The sequence below is a fragment of the Amaranthus tricolor genome, chromosome 13, assembly GCF_026212465.1.
Source record: "Amaranthus tricolor cultivar Red isolate AtriRed21 chromosome 13, ASM2621246v1, whole genome shotgun sequence".
Taxonomy (NCBI): Eukaryota; Viridiplantae; Streptophyta; class Magnoliopsida; order Caryophyllales; family Amaranthaceae; genus Amaranthus; species Amaranthus tricolor.
In genome coordinates, this window is record NC_080059.1 from 6551018 (window position 1) to 6566821 (window position 15804).

The following is a 15804-nucleotide window of genomic DNA, read 5'->3' on the forward strand; positions in this document are numbered from 1 at the left end:
GTAAAGCTAACATACTCAACATAGAAATAAGACATTTAGGATGACTTGATCAAATAAAGAAATAAGACACTTAGAATGAATAGGAAGAACTATATGACTTCCCATAAATAAGACGTACATATAATAAAGGAGTTATTTTATTTGATTTGTAATAACAAAGAAATACTAGCTTGGAAATTTTGGGAGGAAATTCAACGTTTATGATGGTTCCAAGGCAAGAATTCTACCTTTCGAATTTAAGTTCTTATGATAAATCGTTATCTCTCCCAATCAATTTTTTTGTCATGGTCGTGATTATAAGTCTGATATTCCACACAAAGTCAAAGTTTGAGGAAGAGATAGCGGATAACTATATTCATATTCTTTAGAGGAGAGGACAGGAGGAATTTGAGTAATCTTTTATTACCAACACTCTTATTTTTTTTAAATGAATACTCCTACTTTATTCATTAACTAATTACTATTATATGAGAAAATTGACCCCAATTTTCTATATAGAGTTTTGGATAAACTTAAAGAGAGAAAAAAAAAAATCTAAAGTCAAAATAAAATTAACTTACCAGTCATCACAATACAAACTTTACAAATGTACAAACTGCACACTTACTTAAATTATTGTGGTCTCCTCTTCCTTCTCAATTTATTGAATTTTTCATTCTAATCTCTCTGAATTTACTCTAATTTTTAATTCGTATATAAATTTTTGATTTTTGATTTTTTTTTCCCATAACCTAGCCTAGGGTTAAACTCGCCTTTAACTCTATTATTTTAAATATCCCGCTACTTTAATAAAAGTACGTTAAAATCAATTATTTAGCCTCGGTACTAAAAACTAATAGTTATAATCAATTATTTAGCCTCCGTACTAAAAACTAATAGTTATAATCAATTATTTAGTCTTCGGGTTGTTATAGTTGGTATCAGAGTCAACCTGCGAACGTTGCTAATCTTTAGGGTTTGTTCACCTAGCGAGCATACAATCTTGGGAGTAAGAAGAAGTCATGAGAAAAGTGTGATTTGAGGACATAAACCCTTAAGACATGAAATCAGGATAAGACTAAACAATAGGTGACGCTTGGACCTAGGTGATTAAGTTAGGTAGGTTATTCTAGTACATGTAGGATGTGAGGTGTGAGGATAACGAGGTAAAACGGGAAATGCTCTAACGATTGATCGTGGCGATAAGAAGATTTAGTTCGTCGATACAATGTTGGAAGTTTTTTCTGATGATGCCTATGTTTTTACTTTTATCATAGTTCGTTGTCGATTATCGTTTAGTAGCTTATCGCCTTGCTTTACTAGCTTCTATCGACCGAACGCATGACGTTGTTCCACATATCTTAGCTAAGACAATATGTTAGAGACAACTCACCCATTCTTCAGCCCGAACATCTAACCCTTATTGACACTTTGCAGTACGAGGAGATACATGTTCAAATTCTAGATAGGAAGACGCGTAATACTCGTCAAGGTTTTGGAGCATTTGTGAAGGTGCTATAAAGGTCAAATGGGAGGCAGAGGATGCCATGAAACATGACTATCCTTGATTGTTTGCTCATGTGTCCTTATGATTATCGTTGTTATAACTATTACATCTCCTTAGTCTTCGAGAAGTAAGTGCAGGGACAAACTTTATTCTATGTTGGGTAGAACCGTAAGATTTCGAGGGGAATGCTAGGTCTTGTTAGGTCTCAGTAGAAGTCTTTATGTTCGTTAGAAATCTTAAGGTCAGTTGGTTAACATAGGTTCTTATGTTATACGTACTAGAACTCTATTCTCAGGAATAAAGATTTTTGGATCAAGTTTAAACTTTGAGGATGAAGTTCATTTTTAAGCTGGGTAGAATATAATATTTGAGGAATTAATGCTTTAAAATTTGAGAATTTAAAATAAATATGGTAATGAGAATTATTTTTGGGTCAAATATAGATTGAATTGTGAAAATGGTATTGAACCTATATTTATTATGAATATCATAAAGTATTTTTTTTTATGTTATTTTCTTTTTATTCTTTTCCCTAAAATTGGTTTTCCTGATTTCTTTTCTGCACTAAACCCCAAAACAATAATGTCTTCCCCAATTCCTTATTCAATTGGAAACAACAAGCAACTTCCCTTCTTTTTGTTCTTCCTTCTGATTTTCGAAAGCACAACTGGGAATTCCTTCATTTTTGGTCTTTGATTGTCAAAAGTGCCATAACTTGGTTCTTGTATTATTTTGGCTTGAAGCACAAACAAAAATCAGCATCAAGAAGCACCATTTCAATTCTTGTTCCATCATCTGATTTTTCGAAGTTCCAAGCACCAAAACTTTTCTTGAACACCTTCGAACCAGCAGCTAGGTACACTCCATTTTCCTCTGATTTCGAAAATAACAAACAAAAACCAATAAGTATATTCTTCCTCTTTCTTTGATTTTCAATGCATTATTAAACATTCATCCTATTTTATTTTTCCTTCTAAAATTGGGGATTAAATGTATGTCTTCATCCATTTTCTGGAAATTCATGAAACCCAGAAACTATTATTTTCCTCCTCAAGTTTCGAATTTTGGATGCAGCCCCATTATGCTTTTTGTCCGAAAATTCAAACACAATAGCAGTTGATTCTTGTAAAGACAACAACAAGCAACATCCGTTCATCGGTGACCAACCTTGATTCTTCCCTATTCTTGTGAGTTTTGAAAGAAGCCAACAACAAAACCTTCTTTCCACGTCTGATTTCTGAGCGAGATTACTTTCTTTGGGTTCCCATTGCCGCCATTTTTATGAGGTAGTAATAAATTCATGTTCTCTACTCTTTTGATGATTTTTTTTGACATATATTATTATCAATTTGCAAGCATCTTTCTCTTCTTGGATCATTTTTTTTTCTTTTCCTATTGTTATCCTTAAAAACCATTACCACAATGATTGACAATTATAAAAGGGATGGCCCTTGTGTTCATGATATTAATTTTGTGGATATTAAGATTATGAGTTGTGTTGGGAAATATTGGTTGTTGATAAAATATTGGATTAGTTGATATTTTTGAAGAGATTATTAGATTCTTTTGATGACTACTGACTTTGTGTTTAAATGTAGACATTTGTGTTTAATTAGACATATAAAGAGATTGTTGAAATTGGGTTAGAATGAGTATTTTGTGTCTTAATTGGAAATATAAAGAGATTGCGGAGATATTTAAAAAGGATGTAAATGAATTTAGAGCATAGTTATGGTACTTTGATGGTCTATTGTGGTTTGAGTTAGAACATGCACAATTCTTTAGTAATTAGACATGCTAAAACAAGAGTCTTAGTTAAGCTTTAGTCTTAGGAGGAGATGTATTGAGTTATATGTTAGTATAGTTGCATCGTATACACCCTGGTGACGTTGTTATTGTCGTGCTTTAGGATACGACTACTTCAAGGAGCCTTATAATTGATTGTGATGAACCTATCTTGACTCTTGGAAGCGTCATTGTTGGTGAATAGTAGCAGTCCCTTGAAGGGTCTGGTCAGACAGCAATTTTGAAAATTGTTTTATTTATGCTGTGAATTTTATAATGTCGAGGAAAATTTGTTATGAATGAAAAATTGTTTTATTAGAGTAGGCCTATATCAGGGATCAGCACTTAGTCCTTTCATCTTTACGGTTATTATGGATGAAATCTCAAAATCCATCTGGGAGACCGCACCATGGTGCATGCTTTTCGCTTATGACATTGTTTTGACTGTAAAAACTAATGAGCAGGCTAACAGTAAATTGGAAGGGTGAAGGGAAGCCTTGGAGGGTAAGGGGTTGCGCATAAGCCGTACGAAGACAGAATACTTGCGATGCGACTTCAGTGGGACAGAATCGATAGGGGAGCCAGAAGTGACCATAGGGAGAGAAATTGTTGCATGTACGTCCAAGTTCAAATATTTGGGTTCGGTGATTCAGAGTAATGGGGAGATTGATGGAGACGTGTCTAATCGTATACAGGCCGGATGGCTTAAGTGAAGAGCAGCGACTGGGGTGCTTTGTGATAAAAAATTCCTTAGTAGACTTAGGGTAAATTTTATCGCATTGCAATTAGATAGGCTTTGTTATACGGGACAGAATGTTGGCCCGCAAAGAAATTTTTCGAACAGAGGATTGATGTAACAGAGCTGCGTATGCTGAGGTGGATGTGTGGTAAAATTATGATGGACAGGATAAGAAACCAGGAGTTCAGGGAGAAGTTTGGGGTTGCACCTCGCAAAGATGCGGGAGAACATGTTGAGATGGTTTGTGCATGTGCAAAGAAAGACCCATAATGCACCAGTAAGAAGGATCGAGTACATCATAGTGGAGGGCAAGAGAAGTCGAGGAAGACCTAGGAGGACGTGGGAGGAGCAGATCAAAAGTGACTTGCACGAATTTTAAGCAAATGTCATCGTTTTCATAATAGTCACACCTAACAATTAACATCTCAATACTTTGGAGAGTCCTTCCTTCACCTTCTCTCTTTTCTACACTTAGCTTGTATCTTAATAAATGATCTTCTTTTGTTTCACTTTCCCCCTTTCTCTCTTTGTAGCTTCAATCATTTTCTTTTTCCTCTCAGATAAGCTATCCAAACATAGAGTTAATAATGTTAGGAAAAAAGAATGTATGTAACAGGCTGAACTTTGACCAAAAATGTTTATCAGGTCTAACTTCAATTATTGTGTTTGCTTAGACAAATTTTAAACCTAGTTTTCATCTAATATACTTTAACCTGTTGGTGACCCGAACATCGAATCACTTGTTGACGTGGCTATACATGTACCCCTTTTCTGACGTAGTTGTACACGTGACATCCTTTTCTAAAATTTTTTAACATATGACAACACACTTGGCAGCACATATGGTAGCCAAGTCAACAGGTGACTTGATGTTCAAGTCACCAATAGGAAAAAGTCTGTTAGATTCGTTCCACACAATACTTGAAGTTATTGGAAATATAATGCAAATACAAATAAACAAACCGATTTGTATATCCCTTGTGTGGATGGCAATGGAACTCCTTGCTTTGTAAATGACCAAATGGACACCATGAAGATAAGGTTGCAACAATCAGAGAAGTCGCTTGGAAACTTGATATGAGTAGAAGGTGTTCATGCACTTTCCTATTGTGATATTTCTCCAACAAAAGGTGCTTGGGATGATAAAATGAAATTCATAATAAGATACAATCTACACAACAAAATTCTAGCACAAGGAAATTGCAATAGTAAATACAAGTGTTGTAGTGTATTATGAACTTTGATGATATTAAGAGTTAATTACTCTCTCAATATTATCTCATGAAAGGAAGAACAAGAATAAGAGTATTCTTAAGAGAGAAATCATAAATGATATGAAATTGGGATTGAATGTCCCTTGGCATGCAACCTCTATTTATAGAGCTATGCATCAAACAATGCCTCATTTTGAAACAAAAGTGTTTCACCAAGCAAAACTTATGAATCAAAGTAATGTTTCACCAAGTAAAGCTTGATCCAAAGTAATGTTTCACCAAGCAAAGCTTATGAATCAAAGTAATAATTCATCAAACAAAACTTATGAATCAAAGTAATGATTCATCAAATTCTTTGAGGCACTTAATTGGACGTATAATATATTTATTTAGTCCCACTACTATACTAAGTATGTAGTATATACAAATCTAGGTTTATATACTTTAAATGTTCAACAGAAGTTCGACATGATAAACTATTTTTTTTTTTTGCCAAAGTTCAACTTGCTATATACAATTTTTCCAAAAATATTATGTATAAAATTTTCGTGTAATAACTCTTTCAAATTTTATTAAGTTTTAAACTATTTATTAGAAAATTACTAAAGAAATACTATAATTTTGAATTAAATGTCAAGGTTTTTTAGGTTTTGAATTCGGTAAAAATACCTTTTAAGGAAACCATATGTTACTATTTTCAAACAACATTATAAGATCATGTTCCACCAAAAGTTTTGGCCATTTGCTTACAAATCCAACTTAGTTTGAAAGGATATAGAATTACCAAAAGACAAAAGTAAATAGCAATCAATTTGGCTATGGTATAGCGCTTGTGTCTTACGGAATTTACCATTTTTCTTTTCAAGTAAATATCATCAAATTTTTCTAACTTTTATTTTTTTTATGATTTACATTTCTCTAAATTTGATGTATATCTTTAATTTACATTTTTATCTCATCTACATACTTCTTTTACTTTCTCGCATTAATTATTTGTCTTATTTTTTTTAGTTTCTCCACCAATGCCTATAGAAATTCTTTAGCATACCAACTACCATCACGCCTAAAACTGTTCGAATGCAACCCGATCTGAAAACTCAAGCCAGAACCGAAAGCTACCCAATGCGAAAATTACCCCCTTTATTATTATTTGAACCGTTTTACTCAATAAAAATTATCTCTTTTGCTATAGGTTTTCTAAGTTCTATGTGATACCCTAGATTTAGCTTTAAAAAAAATTGGTATATTACTCATATAAACAAGGTGCATTTTCTTTTCATGGGGTACATTTGCTAAGAACTCCACAGGTAAGCGTGCTTGGTGGGGAGCAATCTTAGACTTGGTGACTTTCCTAGGAAGTTTTCCCGGCACGCACGAGTGAGGTCAAAGTGCGTCGGAAAAGACTTGTGTTGGTCTGTGGGGTCAGTCTACAGTCTCCATGAGTAATTACCAGCAGTCCGTTGGGGTCGGGGTGTTACAAATGGTATCAGAGCAACCCTACGACCGTGGCTGATTGTGTGTTCAGTGCACCTAGCGGAGGAAAAGATCGTGAAACTACGGTCCAACAAGAACATTGTATTCTTAAGTAGGGAAGAGTGTGATACCTCAGATTTAGCTTTTAAAAAAATTGATAGATTACTCATATAAATAAAGTGTATCTTCTTTTCATAGGGGCTCATTTGCTAAGAACTCCACAGTTAAACGTGCTAGGTGGAGAGCAATCTTAGGATGGATGCTTCTTGAGAAGTTTTCCCGGGCACGCACAAGTAAGGTCAAAGTGCGCTGGAAAAGACTTGTGTTGGTTTGTGGAGCCAGTCTACAGTCTCTATGAGTAGTTATCAAGAATCCGTTGGACCGGGTTGTTACATTCAATGATCTTATTTTCTAGTTACAGTTGCCCCTTTAATTGTACAAATACGTAATTTTATCCCATAAAAACTATACTCGATTTTACCTTAAGATTTTTTTCCTATAAACTAAAGCACAATTTATTGAGCTTGTTATATTGTTAATATAATTTTTATTTTAAGTCGATATTTTATTAATTGAAATTTATTTTTTATTGAACGTAAGTTAAATTTAATCGGAAAATTAAATTTTATTTCAATGAATCATTGCTCTAATTTGGATCAAACAGAATTTAACAAAATAATGAATTAGGTAAAGCTTTAACTTAAAGGAAACCCTCTACGTATTATTTCAAGTTATGAGACCTCTATTATTAAAAACCAAACCATCTTAGTCTTAGCCAATATTTTGTCCTTTTGATGACAAATCTAAAACATCATATTGAATATTACATACTTTTGGTTCATATGGTTTGTAGGTTGATCAAATAATTATTTATTTGTTAAATACTTTCTTGGTTCTCTAATATTCTTCCCGTTTAGAATATTCCACTTTGAAGAGAGAGAAGATAAAATATATCAATATGAAATCTCGTTAGATTTGTCTTAATATAACTTTTTTTATCATATATTTTTTATATGATTGTTTATAATGTGTAAACAGAGATATTGGAGCTTTAAATTTGTTTTTTAAAAACTGTGTAAAAAGTAAATGAGAAGAAAAAAAAAAGAACAGAGAAAGTAGTTTTTAAGCTAGCATTTAAGAAAAATGAAAAACTACCACCTTCTCTGTTATAAGAACTAGTCTTATTTTCCTTTTTTAATCGGCTCATTGAATTTGCCTTAGTCTATTTTTTGTCATGACACACTTTCTTTTTTAAGTTCTCATTCATAAAATTTACTTACCTTTTCATCTCATCTATAAATTTCTCTTACTTTTTCATAAAATATATATTTTTTTATCATTTTTATCCATATTTTGTTGATTTTCATCCTATTTGTACTTTAAGCTTATTCTTTAAGATAGAGGGAATATGTATAACTGAATTTTTCTTTGATTTTGCACTTGTCAACCAACAATATATTTTAGGGTATTTTAAGGTGCAACCGCCTAGGGCCCAATTTAAGTTAATCTTTATAATTAAAAATTAATCTATATTTCAAGTTCGTCCAATCACATTTGGTACGTTTCTATAACTAATTTATTTTTTCATTTTTCTTCCGTTAAAAATCTTAATTTATATTTTCATTTTATTTACGAATTTAATTTATTTTCTCTTCCCGTTCACGTTTTTTCCATCCCTCTGAATTATGACATACAATTTTTACGATCACCCATAATAATAAGAATAATATAAATTCCATTTCTCCCGTGAATCTTACGGAGTTTTCTAGGTCTGATCTCACTAACATGCAAGGGTTTTCTGCAAATTTAGGTCTTTATCGATTGAATTGCGGTTGAATTGGGAATTCCCCAACTTTTGCAATTTGCATCCATTATTATTGAATTATCAAAAAGGTAACTTAAGAGCACGCTGTCATATTTTACTGTTTTATTCGATAAGGATCTCGTTTTATTGTTATCTTTTTCTTTTCAATAATTGTTTGGCATTTATTTTATCAGCTGGAATTTTCAATTATTGGATTGTTTGTTGGGTATTATACAATTTTGTTCACTTTCTGGGGTCCAAATATGGGTTTTTAATGTCGAATTAAGATAGTGACATTTCTGTGTTTAACATGTAACAACCACAACTACCATTCCATCCAATGATAAATCATTGGTGAAGAACACTCCAAAATGATTTGATGAAAACTACCCTACTTTTTTATTATTGGGTTTGTATGATTATTGTTATTTTGATTGTTAATGGTTGACTAAGTACTTAATTAGGTTTCTGAGATGATGATGCTGTAACAATATGCTTACATGTTTAAACCACAATCAAATTATTGGATTTAATTTATAATTGGATGAATTATTGGATTGTGCAATACTCCCAATTTTGATCATCAAAACTTGGATCATCCGTTTTCCCTAATCTCTAGTTTGTTGTGTTCCTAATTATAGAAACCGGAAATTTCCATAGAATCCTGTTTAGGAAATTTTGTCCCCGAAACTTTAAATTAACATTTTGAAAATTTCGTTCCTAAACTTTAATGAAAAAATGTTTCAGTCTACAATTGATTGAAATATTACTCTCTTAATTTATGTATGATAAAAAGGATCATATGATCTATCACGTGAACCCTTCGTTTCCTTTAACGCCCATTTCCATTTCCGTTGCCCTTAATGTATTGTATTTCTTTTCAAGTAACTTCACTTGTGTCCCGTTTTTGATCATTTTGAGAAAGAGCCGTTTTAAACGATTTGAGCCCAATGTGCTTCTTGGGTAAATTGGGCATCAAAAAATTCAAACAAACGCATGTTTTTACAGTGTACAAAACTATTCATAATATGATCAATTTGAAAATTATTTTTCAATAGGATAAGGTGCCTTAATTGTGAAAGTTTGACGTTTTATTGCTAATAACAGAATCTTGGGCCCTGTACAATGTGAGGCATTCTTTTGTTGATCAATTGGTCACTTTGTAGGTCCTCTTCACCCTCCCTGTCTTGAGGTATGTTGGCGAATGGCTTTAACCAGCTCATTAGTTTGGTTTAGGCTGATTAATATGATCAATAGTTAAACACATGTTGGATAAGTTACTCAAGGAACTGAAAGGCAAGCTTTGCCGCCAAAATGAATAATTTGCTGTGTACACCTTTTTCTATTGGCCTATGATTGTCTTATGGATGATGAGCATTGAAACAAACAAGTTGAAAAGCCAAAAATTACTGCCAATAGTACAAGCTTAGTGAAACAACCATCATCAACAATTGTTTGCCAAACACCCCACATGCATTTCTTCCTATTTGTGGTTGTTCCACAAAAGTAAGAGGGGATGGATAGATTGATGTGAATCTTTAACCTATATTTTTCATACTCCTTTGATACACATCAACTATTAAGTTACATAGTTAGAAAAATATGTATTAGGAGAAAATGAGGTATTTCTTTTGTTGAATGGAAGAGAAAGGACAGGTAATTTGAGTGGTGGGGTGGGATTTCTGAAAATAAAAGAAGTGTTTAAACTAATCTTGGACTTGGGAGTGCTTATTTTACTAGTTTTTGTTTTGGATTCAGTTGATTTTACCTTACTTTTTTATGTAGGGATGTTATTAGTGACACCTTTGATCATTAAGACTTGGACTTATTTTTAATTAGTTCACCATTAGTTGTGTTCTAAGTTATAGTTATCTTTCTTTGGTGTTTTTTAGGTTATTTTAACATTGAATATAGGCCTAGATCCGTCATGAGTCAGGGTTGATTGTTAAGAAGTGTTTGATCGGTCCTTGTCCTTATTTACGAATAAATTCTCTTTAATGATTTTGCATTAACTTTTTATTGAGATTGTTTTAAGTTTCGAGTATTATCCTAAACAAGGGGTTATCTCACAGGTAAGTTGAACACAGGCAAGAACAGATTTTGACATGGAAAAATATATACTTTATTGCAAAACTCAGTTAAACTTTTGGCTAGCATGTGCTTAAAAGGTCAAAATGAGTCATTGAAAATCATTTTGTAGAAAGACTATAAGATGGAGTATTCCAGATAATAATATGAATCTGTTATTGAAAAAGACAAATGGACAACGATATGGATAAGTTAACAATGAAGCATCCAAACCCCTATATGTTGCCCTGATCCAAAAGAAGCTTCAGTGGGGCGATTCAGTGTTTGGATCTAAGACCTCCCATGTCCCATCTAATGTTACCCAGACTCTCTGATACTTGTGTTGAACCCTTAAAACTAGCACTTGACAATTCATTTTAGACCAAACATGGAATTTTTTAAAACTAAATAGTTGAGTGTGACTGTTAAACACATATCCATGTCCTAAATGTGTGAGTCAGCATGGCTCCAGACGCACTAGTTTGTTTTTTTCTTTGTAGTTTTTGTTTAGCATATATGACTGTACAAATCAATATGCTTTTGGATCACTAGCTACAACTTGTACCCAATCTTATCCTTGTTAATGATAAAACTAACAAAGACGTTATTTCCTAATGTGAATAACTTGATATATAAAATCCACAAAAAGTAGTAGAGGACCTTTCTGCAATTAAGATTTTTAAGCATATATTCAAAGTAATGAAACTATTAAATAAACATAGCTTAGCCGTCACTTAATTTTAAAAAACTTTTTGATAGATGTGGTTTGTTAAAAGCATGCTTTGTGGCAGCTCTGTGTTTTGACTTGTTTTGTTTTTTTTCTTTTTTTTATATTTGCTTTGTTAATATTATTTTTCTTAACTTGTCTTATCCATTACTAATATGTTATTAGCCTGCATTATTTATGATATGGTAATGAAAATAAATTAGAAATTAGAATGTTACATTTATTGAGCTAAATATTTTGATTGGAACAAGAGCCACAATTGTTTTTCTAAATTTACTCAATAATATGCTAGGTGTTTGATTGTTCTGAATGATTTAATTTCTTCAAGTCACATATTGGACCCATAGTGAGAAACATAGAGTTTTACTTTATCTAAATCAAAGCTGCATGAGAAGGTAAGGATGATATTACAGCCTTTACACAAGCAATCCTTGATGAAGGATAGAACCTACGCAGGACTTTATGGATCATACGAAAGCAGTAGACCATTACACAGGAAACGAAAAAGATGATATTAAGCTATTGCAGATCTTTCTAATTATATAAGAAAGATAAATTTATGTTTACACCACTATAGATCTTTCACATTGCTACACAAAGTACAACAATCCCTAGCGTACCCAAATGTCTTCAAGGGACTCCTGGGGTTTTGGGGTCGGGGGACGGTTGTGCGCAACCTTACCCTTGTCAATTTTAACAAAGAGGTTGTTCCGATTGACCCTTGTTGGCAAACATCATGTTCTGTTTCACATAAGTAAAAATTGCACATGATTCAGTGAGCTAGCTATTTTAATATAGTCTATTATAGTTGTAGGTCACTTGATCAGAGTTAGATCATAAAGTTTGTATTTGGCTCTTGGCAACATCATTCTCCGCAGAAGAGTCTCTGGACTATAAGAGCCAATTTCACTTCTATTAGTTAGTTTTGGTTCAAAGTTAGATCTAATTGACTATTTGAACCATCGCATTTTATGCTTTTCAATTCAGAGATACTACCAACTTAAGTTCAGAAATCCCTGTCATGATGCGACTATTTGTTGGTGTGAGTGTTAATTCAGCCTTCACTTTATGGTTTTAGGCCTATCAGTAATATAGCATCACTATGTCAATCTTCTGATGATCTGGTCATTCCTCTCTGTTTGCTAGCAGTTGATATAACGTTTAGGTTTAGATATCTGGTGATCTGGTATCAAAGTTCTTTGCTTCACTTTATATACCAATGATTTACCAACTTATATGGTTGGATTGAGATATCTGGTGCCAAAGTTATTCGCTCGACATCAATACTGATGATTGATCTGTAAAACTACATGTATATGTATGCCAGTTGAAACTTTTTGCACCTCTGATCTTACTTCGGCTGATACGTGTTAATTTCTTTGCAGTGAGCTTGTTATCAGTTTGTTTCTCTGTTAGTACTATTTAATTTGTTTCCGACCTTTAGAAGTTCGTGTGAGCATGCAGCTTGGTTGTTCTTGTTATTGAAGTACTTGATATATATAGTTATTGCTTGTAACCTTTGAGGTACATTAACTTTGAATTTGCCTTGAATCTCATGTTACGCTTTTCAATAATTTGCAGTGATGATTGACTAACATTGTGCCTACTGGAGACTCCTGATGCTTAATTTGTTTGCGTTACAGCTTGTGATAATTTCTGGTAAATAGTAGACTTTGGCAAACTGATTTTAAGTTTATGCTGCCGTGATCTCAACTCACCCTTTCAAGTTTTTGCACCATAAACTTTTAGCAATTTGTTGAATTTATTGCAAATTTTGATTTGACCCGAAACCTGACTAATAATGGTGGCACGATTCAGAAAAGCCGAAAAAGGGTCAAACTCGATTATATCGTAAACTAGATCCTCTTGACCTATTTTCCTTTTTTTTTTTAAGTACTCAGTTTCTCGTCAATTTTTGGTTGGTATCCACTCTATTGCTTGTTAATTTTTGTATTGAGTTTGTTTCGATTATGAAACGAGGAAGTGCAAAAGACAATACACCAGAAGTGGAAGCGTTATCAAGATCAGCGGTCAACGGAGGGGAAGTGACCTGAATTCCTACATCACAAAACGTTAGCCTTGCCCGGGGGTGATCTTCCGGAAAACCCCTCCGTCGCTCAAGTCAGATCAATGAATGAATAATATTAACTTGAATGTAAGGTAATATATGGAGATGTTGGATGATTGTATTCGGGTTTTTTGGTGAATAATAATTTAGGCAGAGTTTTGTTATAGAATAATGAGCATGAACCAAAAATGGTGCTGGTAGGTTTTATTTATAAGAATTAGAGGGAGTTATTTCAGGAGAAAGAAGGATATGATGGGTATCATGGGGAATGGTGGTAAATGATGGGCAATTACTTTAGGATCATGGAAGTTACTTGCTTGGTAGCCAAGCAAGACAATTGAGAAATTAAGAGAAAGCCCCTTGATTGAAAGTCAAAGTCAATAAAAAGTCAAAGGGTGTTAAAGTAATGTAGTATTAATAATTAAAAAATAAATAAATATTACCATAACATAAACTAAAATTTAGATGTCTTCGTTATACATATATAATAATAACCATACATATTTTAAAGCAATTTATATAAGAATATAGTCAAACTTTTAATAAAAAAATTACTTACCCTCGTGTTTTTGAAGGCATGTCGATATGCGTCCCGAACACGTGTCAATCCTTGTTTTAATATATCACTCGGATTGCTTTCTAATATATTTGAACGCGAAACACTAAGGGGAGCATTCCGCTGGTTTTTCGATCATTCCATAAATTTTCTAAGATAATCCAAATCCCCCGCTTTTAACAATTCCTTGATAAATGTAATATTTGATTTCTTCATCATTTCACAGAAATCAATAGCAATATTATCAATAGGATTTACAAAAGCCTCTTCACATGTTGGGTAGAGACGAATGATATTATGCTCCATGAGATCATGCAATTCGATTACAAACATGATTTGTATTTCAACACTCCAGAACACAACATTTTGAAAAATCAAGTTCAGATTTCCTAAAAGTTGTTGATGAGTAAATTTTATCAACGATTTACCAAATGATCTTATCTCTTCACGTATGGTAGTTGAATTTCGGGCTTTGTTTTTTCCAAGAGTGTTGAATAACACAGAAAGTTCGTTTGCCTCATATGCCCAATCATGAGTTTGACGTCTTGATTCATAGTAGGTGAATACAACATTGTTGTCTTCACTTACATACATGTATCTAAAATCAAGAATCGGCCGAAACGACAAGACAACAAGTGCAACGACCGTGTTGACAACGCTGGGCACAAATTTCTTTAGTTCCACAGTCATATACATAACTTCAGAAGCCGATATATTCTTGGATGGATCATAAGATATTAAAACTTTTTGAAAACACCAATCGATCTTTACTTTTGAAAATGGATCAAAATTTACACATTTGACCATTAAAACCGGATCATCACGATCAACGGTGAAAAGAGGGAGGTGATTAGGAATCGTGTGGTGGTTCATCACACGTCTTATACTTTGATGAAGGCTCTCTACTTGATTTTGAGGGTTACAATGCACTTCTTTGTAAAAAAGAGTATCATCTTTCCAATAAATCGAAACTTCTACGTGCTGAATTTGTGTGTAACATTATGGAAAATCTAGCACCATGATAAAATGTTCGTGTCTTTCTTCAAAGGAAATTTCAAAACCTGGTGGTCAGTAGCCGACGCACGAAGGACGGCCGAGAAGAACGGAGGGTGGCCGACGAAGAGTGAGTGGCGGCGGGTAGGACCTACTCTCTCCTTTTCCTACTTATTTTGTTTGGAAAAAATTAGAAATAAAACCAGAACCCTCGAAGCTGCTTCAATGGAGGTGAGAAAACTCAGAATGCGCTTCAATGGAGAATAGAGAGCACGAGTTCAATGCAGTGAGAGAGCTCGTTCTCACCTTCTCTTCTAGGCCACCACCTCCGAATTCCCACCTTCTCAATTGAAGCCGCTTTTGAGCTCTCTCACTCCATTGCAGCAGCAGCATGCACCTCCTTCTCTCTTCATATCTCTCCTCCATTGAAGTACATGCAGAGAAGGAGGTGCCTGCGGCTGCTTCAATGGAGTGAGAGAGCTCAAAAGCGGCTTCAATTGAGAAGGTGGGAATTCGGAGGTGGTGGCTTAGAAGAGAAGGTGAGAACGAGCTCTCTCACTGCATTGAACTCGTGCTCTCTATTCTCCATTGAAGCGCATTCTGAGTTTTCTCACCTCCATTGAAGCAGCTTCAAGGGTTCTGGTTTTATTTCTAATTTTTTCCAAACAAAATAAGTAGGAAAAGGAGAGAGTAGGTCCTACCCGCCGCTACTCACTCTTCGTCGGCAACCCTCCGTTCTTCTCAGCCGTCCTTCGTGCGTCGGCTACCGACCACCAGGTTTTGAAATTTCCTTTGAAGAAAGACACGAACATTTTATCATGGTGCTAGATTTTCCATAATGTTACACACAAATTCAGCACGTAGAAGTTTCGATTTATTGGAAAGATGATAC

General features: G+C 33.8%; 1 long non-coding RNA gene across 1 annotated transcript; it reads left to right on the top strand.

Moving 5' to 3' along the window:
- Positions 1-1754: 1754 nt before the first annotated feature.
- Positions 1755-15100, top strand: LOC130797840 (uncharacterized). The gene is made up of 4 exons (XR_009038956.1): positions 1755-2772; positions 8508-8590; positions 9609-9693; positions 12877-15100. It is a non-coding gene; the product is annotated as an uncharacterized LOC130797840 (long non-coding RNA).
- Positions 15101-15804: the final 704 nt, after the last annotated feature.